This window comes from Notothenia rossii (assembly GCF_949606895.1).
Source record: "Notothenia rossii genome assembly, chromosome: 4".
Classification (NCBI taxonomy): Eukaryota; Metazoa; Chordata; class Actinopteri; order Perciformes; family Nototheniidae; genus Notothenia; species Notothenia rossii.
In genome coordinates, this window is record NC_136902.1 from 67,892,914 (window position 1) to 67,899,931 (window position 7,018).

Below are 7,018 nucleotides of genomic sequence, written 5' to 3' on the forward strand. Positions count from 1 at the left end.
CCCCTCCACCAGGATTCCTTGAAAAGATCACCTCGCAGGACGATTCGTTGCGGCTCCGAAACTCTCCCCTCTGATTGGTTACGGCGGGCAAGCAGATGTTGGTGCTTCAGCAGGGGGTTCGGATGATTCCAGCTCCTCGCTCTCACACCGCGGGACGGTCTCACAGCACCAGCAGCTCTCGCACACAACCTGCTGAACCAGGGGCCCACAGGCTGACACACACACACACACACACACACACACACACACACACACACACACACACACACACACACACACACACACACACACACACACACACACACACACACACACACACACATACACTCTCAAAGACAGACGCACACTTATCACTGTTCACTTCTGGGTGTTTAAATCAAAACATAAACGCTTCCCCCTATTAACTGTGTTTGCCTCTGAAATGCTTTATGGTTGTTCACTGAGCGTGTATATATCCACTTCAAGGCGCTATTGACAAACTAAATATTTTGTCGGAGGGTCACAGCTTAACTCTTTCTTGACAATAGACTACAAAATGCACATGGAGTTTTTTTGTTAATCCTTACAGTTCCTCGAACCGAAAATACCCGCAATATCTACAAGTAGTCATTATGATTAAGGTAAAAATATTAGCTACAAAAATAGTTGATTTGCTCCGATACAACTGCAGGGTTTTTTTTATATGTTGAAGGAGTCAAGTGTCCACGCACATCATGTTTTTCACATTTTTCACTTAACCTTTTCCAATTTATAGAAAGATTAACAATAACAGAGATTTGATTGTCTTTCCTCAAAGATGATTTTCAGCATGGTTATAGTGTTTTAACTCATTTTCAGGTAATGCTTGCATTTTTACGCTAACTGAGAAAAAGGAAAAGGCATCCTCAAGGCTGATATTCAGACCTAAGCCCCCTTTGAGTGAACTAATTAGAGTGATTAGTGTAGGGATTACGTTTCTGTGTGTCATTGGAGCGATCCTGTTTCCTGTCCCGGTAGCTCTATAGCTCTTTATCCCTATATATTTGTTTCTCTGCTGCAGCAGATAGAGTACAGCGTGTACACTCGTAGTCTTGTGAGGCAGAGTCAAACCCACTGAAGCCTCAGCCTGGAGAAGCAATGACTTCAGCAATTTGGGCAGGAATTGTAATTGCTCTGCTTTGCATCAACAGACTAACGCTTGCTGAAGGGTTTGGGTCCCGTACAAAACCTTTCTGGCAGAGTTGAAGAGGCAGATATGCTATCTGGAAAAATCTGCAGGCCTCGGAGCTGCAAACAGTTCCCATACTGTCCTTAACTCAGCTTGGACAAAGCTGCAGACTAAACGGGTATTTGGACCGTTTCCTGGTTTACCCTTTCTCTTTTGGCTTTTTATGGCTTGTGATGGCTTTTTATAGACAATGGCAAAACACACAGATAGATCAAAATAAGAGATTTTGACGAATGACGCAACTAAGCAATGAAAATACGGACTAGAAAATCATTTTGTGATAATAATAGTGACCTGGAACAAGGCTTTTTCACATAAACCTCAATGAGATGCTTTTAATTTTAAGTCCGTCATTTTTAAAAGAATGGAGTTTCTGGTTTCATCTTGATATAATCTGCATTTATAGTTCTGGCACGGGATCGTGCATGTGAAAGTGTACTTAGTTCTCACACAACACAAAACATTTGGAAAGCCAACAGGGATTGTTTGAATGAGCATCTTCATAGATGAATGGGTCATTTTACCAGTTGTATTTTCTTATGCTGAAACAAAACAGAAGTACGGTTATCATGATGGTAAAGGTTTTATTGACAAAAATTCCCCGCAAGCTGAAAACCTTTCAGTCTGACCTGGACAACAGCCACCAAAAATGAAGAGCAGCCGTTTGGCAGGATATCTCTCGTGACTACAGTAGGTGTGTTCATCAGAAACATACAGCAACATCCCGAGGCCCTCGGAGCTGGGTCAAAGCAAGTCCACTTTAAGGTTGATTTAACATTATACCATTTTTTTCCTGTGTTTTGCTGCATATTTGCTGCTTCACTAACTTGGATCAAAAATATCTGTGCGGCTCTTCCACATTATGGTTCATGTTTTTGATTTTCCTGCAGTTCCTGAACTATGCAGTTAATGCCGAGTGATTTAAAGCAGGAGGCGTACACAGGAAGGAATTTCTGATTGATTGAAATAATGAACAGTTCAGTTTGTCAACGTTTAAGCCACGGGGTCAAAGGGCAGCGCTTCCCGGAGAACAGACAGGAGTTGTCTTATCCTCTAAAATCAGCCCGCTGTGGCTCTGTTGCTATGTGAGTTTGCTCTCTTTGAAGCTGGGCGCTCCCGTAGGTATAGCATGGCGTGACTCGAGCCGAACAGGGTGAGGAGACCTATGAGGGGGAGATGTTCTGGTTGTGGTTATCGGTGTGCTATGCTGGCATCCAGGCAGCACAGCATGTTGGAGAGATAACAGGCCTTCAGGGGGGAAAGAGGGGGGGTTGAGAGAGTCAGACCATCCACCTTTTAATACAATGTGATCAGGCCTCCGCCCAGGTTGCGGACAATTGAAGTCTGAGCCAGTAATGCACATCTGTGCCTTATTCAATTCAATTTTGCATCGGTATGCGCAGAGGGCAATAAACAAAGCACAGTTCCACCTTGTTCCCCCCCCCCCCCCCCTCCCTCTGCCTTCCTCTCTCCCCCTGTGTGGAGACCCATTTGGACATGGCATGCATTTCAGAGAATGCAAAGGTACAGATCTTATATTGAAGTAGCATTCCAGCGCAGCCCCCACGGGGTAGATGACAGGATTTACTTAAAAGAAAAAAGGCATGCAGCGTGAGACTTCAAGTCTGAAGAGGATATTAGAAAAATACATTGAAAAAAGTCCTACTTTTTTTTTTCTTCACTTTCAGGAACAATTTCGTACCGTTCCCTCAGAGGGAATAGTGCTCAGTTGAGAGGGGGCAGGAGAAAGGGAGGGATGCTGTTTTTCTGGGTCGGTCTGAAGTGCAAAGGATGTAATGAAAACCAACTGGCAGGCCGTCACTATCTATCTATCGTGGTGCAGGAGTGCATTGACATGGAGAGGAAAAACAGGCCTGCTCCTAATCCAGTCAAGCCTTCTCTTTTTATTTCTTTCCTCCCCACACTCCCTTTGGGTTTCATTTTTAGGATAGAAAACAGTTCTCATAGTAAGTAGATTTTTTCACAGAACAATATGGTGCAGCCTCATCTTGTTAAAAATTTCCTTTTCACGAAAAAGGACGAAACTGCACTGTAAAAAACAGGGGAAACTTTTTTTGACAGATCACAAGTTTGCTTCTATTATTGTCCAACTTGACCTAGGGTCTTGGTGGAAGGATTGATGGATAGATGGATGGGGGAAAAAACAAGGCTTTTACGCAGGAGACTGCTGTTCGTGTCCATTGTAAAATCAAATGTCAGTGTCGACTTATTAAAGGTAAATTATGTAACAGATGTAACTAATGCCACATACATTCCATATTTAATTCACAAACCTGACTTCAAGTACGTAAGGAACTTACTTATTTTAACCCACACCATGGCTTTAACATGTAGTTTTGTATGACATCCTATTATTTTTAAGGCCACAGTGTTGATGATGCCAGCTGAGCAAACTTTTTTAATTTTTTTGTAAAATATTTATCTTTGCTTTTTCCAAACATTTGTCAAATCTTACATTTTGTCATTTTATTTTGGTTTGTAACATACTTTCGCTATGAAGCACATCATATTCCAGTATATTAAATACAAATGAACCAGGGGGGATATGTTGTCCTGAATCTCTGCGTGAATGAAGGGATTCAGGACTACATAGCCCCCTCAGATATGTTGTGTCCCACCTGGTTGCAAGGTGAAAGCGGTCTTTGGGTGGACTCTGAGGGCTGTCCTGCAGTGGGAGGGGGGGTCAGTCTGTGGGGCGATAAGCCTCTGAAGAGAGCTCTTTCACACCCACGCTGCATCCTAATCCACACCGCGTCAACCAAACCACCAAGCCCAATATTAGCTTTCCTGCAGCTGGCCCGTCCAGGTAATGAATATGAGCATGTTTGTTTGATTGCGTGTGTAGTGTTCTTGAGCTCTGAAGGCATGTTGCTCTCACATTTTTAGTCCAAGGCAGATTTGATTTTTTTTAAATCCACCAGGAAAGATTTGCTGTTCACTCTAATTTAAATTTAGTTTTCAAGCGGTTTGCTGCATCTTGGATCTGGCACATTATGATTTTCAGCATATAATTAATGCTAATTTTCAGGTCTTTATTCTTCCTATACTGCCTGAGCTGCAGCACCCCTTTTCACCCTCTGTCTGAAAGCAGGGCCATGTCTGAAACCAGAAACATGTCTCTGAAGTGTTTGGCTCGAAATACCAAACAGATCATTGTAGCATCCCATAATCCCCTCTGTTTCAAAAGTGCTAATTCTGGGTCTCTTACTTTAGATGAAAATAAGGGGCCACTCCTCACGCCCCTCTGAGAGATATTTGGTTAAAAAGCACACAAAGGTGCTCTAGGAGGAGATTCAGACATCATAAAGTGGCCAAAATCTGATCAGCTTATTTTCAGACAGGTTTTTATATAAATGGATCAGGACAAGAAGTGAACAAATATTTTTTCCTGAAACGTGCAGAATGTCTTTACACAGAAGGGACACATGTTTATGTATAAAAGACATGGAAAAGTGGATTTTGCATAATAGGTGACCTTTAATGACAATTTTGGGCGATGCATTTGAGAAGTATTTCAAATGTTAGTCAAAAAGACAAACTTAGAATGGATGTTTGCCCAGAAATAAAAACAAGTGAATTGCATCATTAGAGCTTTGACATCAGTATTTATTGAGGCTGATCCGAGTTTCCACTGTATACCTCATCCTTCATTGACATTTTACAACAAACACCTTCTTTGTCCTTAAAACACAATGATTTCTGTGTCAGCTTGATGAATAGAGAGACTAGCTTGTCCATTTAGGCAATGTCTATCAAGGATACGAAGCCACAATCCTCTTAAAACATCTCAGCCGCTGTGGTTCACTGTGACATTTAAAAGCATAAATATTGTAGTAATAAATCAGACATGATAAAATATAAAAATCCTGAGCTGAATTGTGATTATGAATGCATCTGACATGGTATGTGGATGCAGTTAAAGGAGCTGTGAAAAATTTATGACTGCTGCTCTGCAGTTAAACATTACACGTTACTTGTTAGAGTAAACGTTTGTTGACACTCCATCTACCCTTTCCCTAATCATCAGCCATTAGTAAAGTGCAACAGGCTCCTCTCATTAAGCAGCCCAGGCTGACAGGTAGAGAGAAGCCTTTCATTCTCTTCACATTTATTACTGCCTGCTTTAATGAGCACTTAGGCCCATCACCTCCACTCCGTGATTTATACCTTTTTTCAGCAGAGATCAGAGGGCCGGGTCCGCTCGGTGCCTGTGAAGCCGGCAGCCTTTCCTGACACCCCAGGCCGGACCGGGCACTGGGGAGACGCAGCTGGGCCCAACATGGCGAGAGGTGTGAACTCCCTGGGCTTAATGAGCTGATGGGAGAGGCGGATTACAGAGGGGGTCAGAGGTGATGTGACCGGTGCCGCAGAGGCTGCTCCTAATATCCATGAGCCAGATTAAAACACAAGAGATTCATTCCATCAACGTGCAGTCTCAGAGAATTCCTCAAAACCAAACGCTCATCCTGGGACAAGTTAACAGGTAGCTCTGTGTGTCCATAAAGCAGCACGTTGCAGGATACTGATATATAAGATACGATAAGATTCAGGTGTTTATAGCAGCAACAGTGTCAGAATGAAAAACAGGATTCACACAAGGTAAAAAATAATAATACAACAAAAATAAAGTGATAACTATTGAAAAAAGATATCACAGTAAGAAGTTGAGCATTTGAATGAACATGTTAAATATATTTACATACGTGTGCAGATGTGAGTGCAGGTTAAAGTCTTGTAATCTATCTTGCTGTGGTTGTAACTGCTAAAATGAAGATATTATTCTCTCATCTTCATGTCCAAAATATCTTCCAAAAAGCAAATAATCACTCCTCTAAACAAACATGCAGTATAATCGATGTCGTCTGTAGCCAAACCATTGCACTGCGGGTCCAAGACATTAGTATTTATCTCATTATCTCCTAAATTTCCCTGAGTTGACAGCTCTCTGCTTACAAACAGACCATACGGTAGCAGGCGAGTCTCTCATTAGACTAAATATATGTGTGCAACCACAGCATAATCAGTAGTTAGTGCAGTGGTGCAGCTATTAAATGTTTGTATCATGCAGCAAAAGCTCTTTGGAGAAATTGAATACACAAGGTTATCATTTTCAAACTTTTAATGAATGATCTTGTTGTCTTCAACAGTTGTGGAGAGGGTTGAAATAACTCTCTGAAGGTTCATTTGGGAGTATGGGAGGATGAGGCTCGATAGAGGTTGACATAAGGTCAACAAATTACTGATAGCTGAATGTTGATGACCCCATGACATATTCTTTTACATTTTGGGGCAAAAATATTCTTGTTTCAAACAGTAAAGATCCCATGAAGGGAATGCTTCCATACCAAAATGTGTATAACAATCACTTACCTTGAATTTTTAAAGAAAGCATTTTTGCTAAAATCTTACTATATTAAACCTTTTTGTTTAATTGTGGTTTGCCCAATAAGGTTTAAGCAAAATTCATGTGTTTGGGAATATAAGTTTTTTAAAAGTTTATAAATTGCTGATGTTAAATGTGACCAGATTGAATTGAATTCAGAAGAATTTTGTACAAATTCAAGGTAACAAGAGGATTAAAACTCAACATATAGACACACACAAGAAAGAAAATGATTAGATCCAATATATTGAAAATAATGTTATAATGATTAAAAGGAAGATACAAAATGGTGCCATGTTCCTTTTCTGAAATTGTGTTAGTTGAGTATACATTTCTTTTTTTACACTGTTAAGTTCAAATTTAACGACACTTTGAAAATATCCATACTAAAGTCCAGCAAGCTTTGC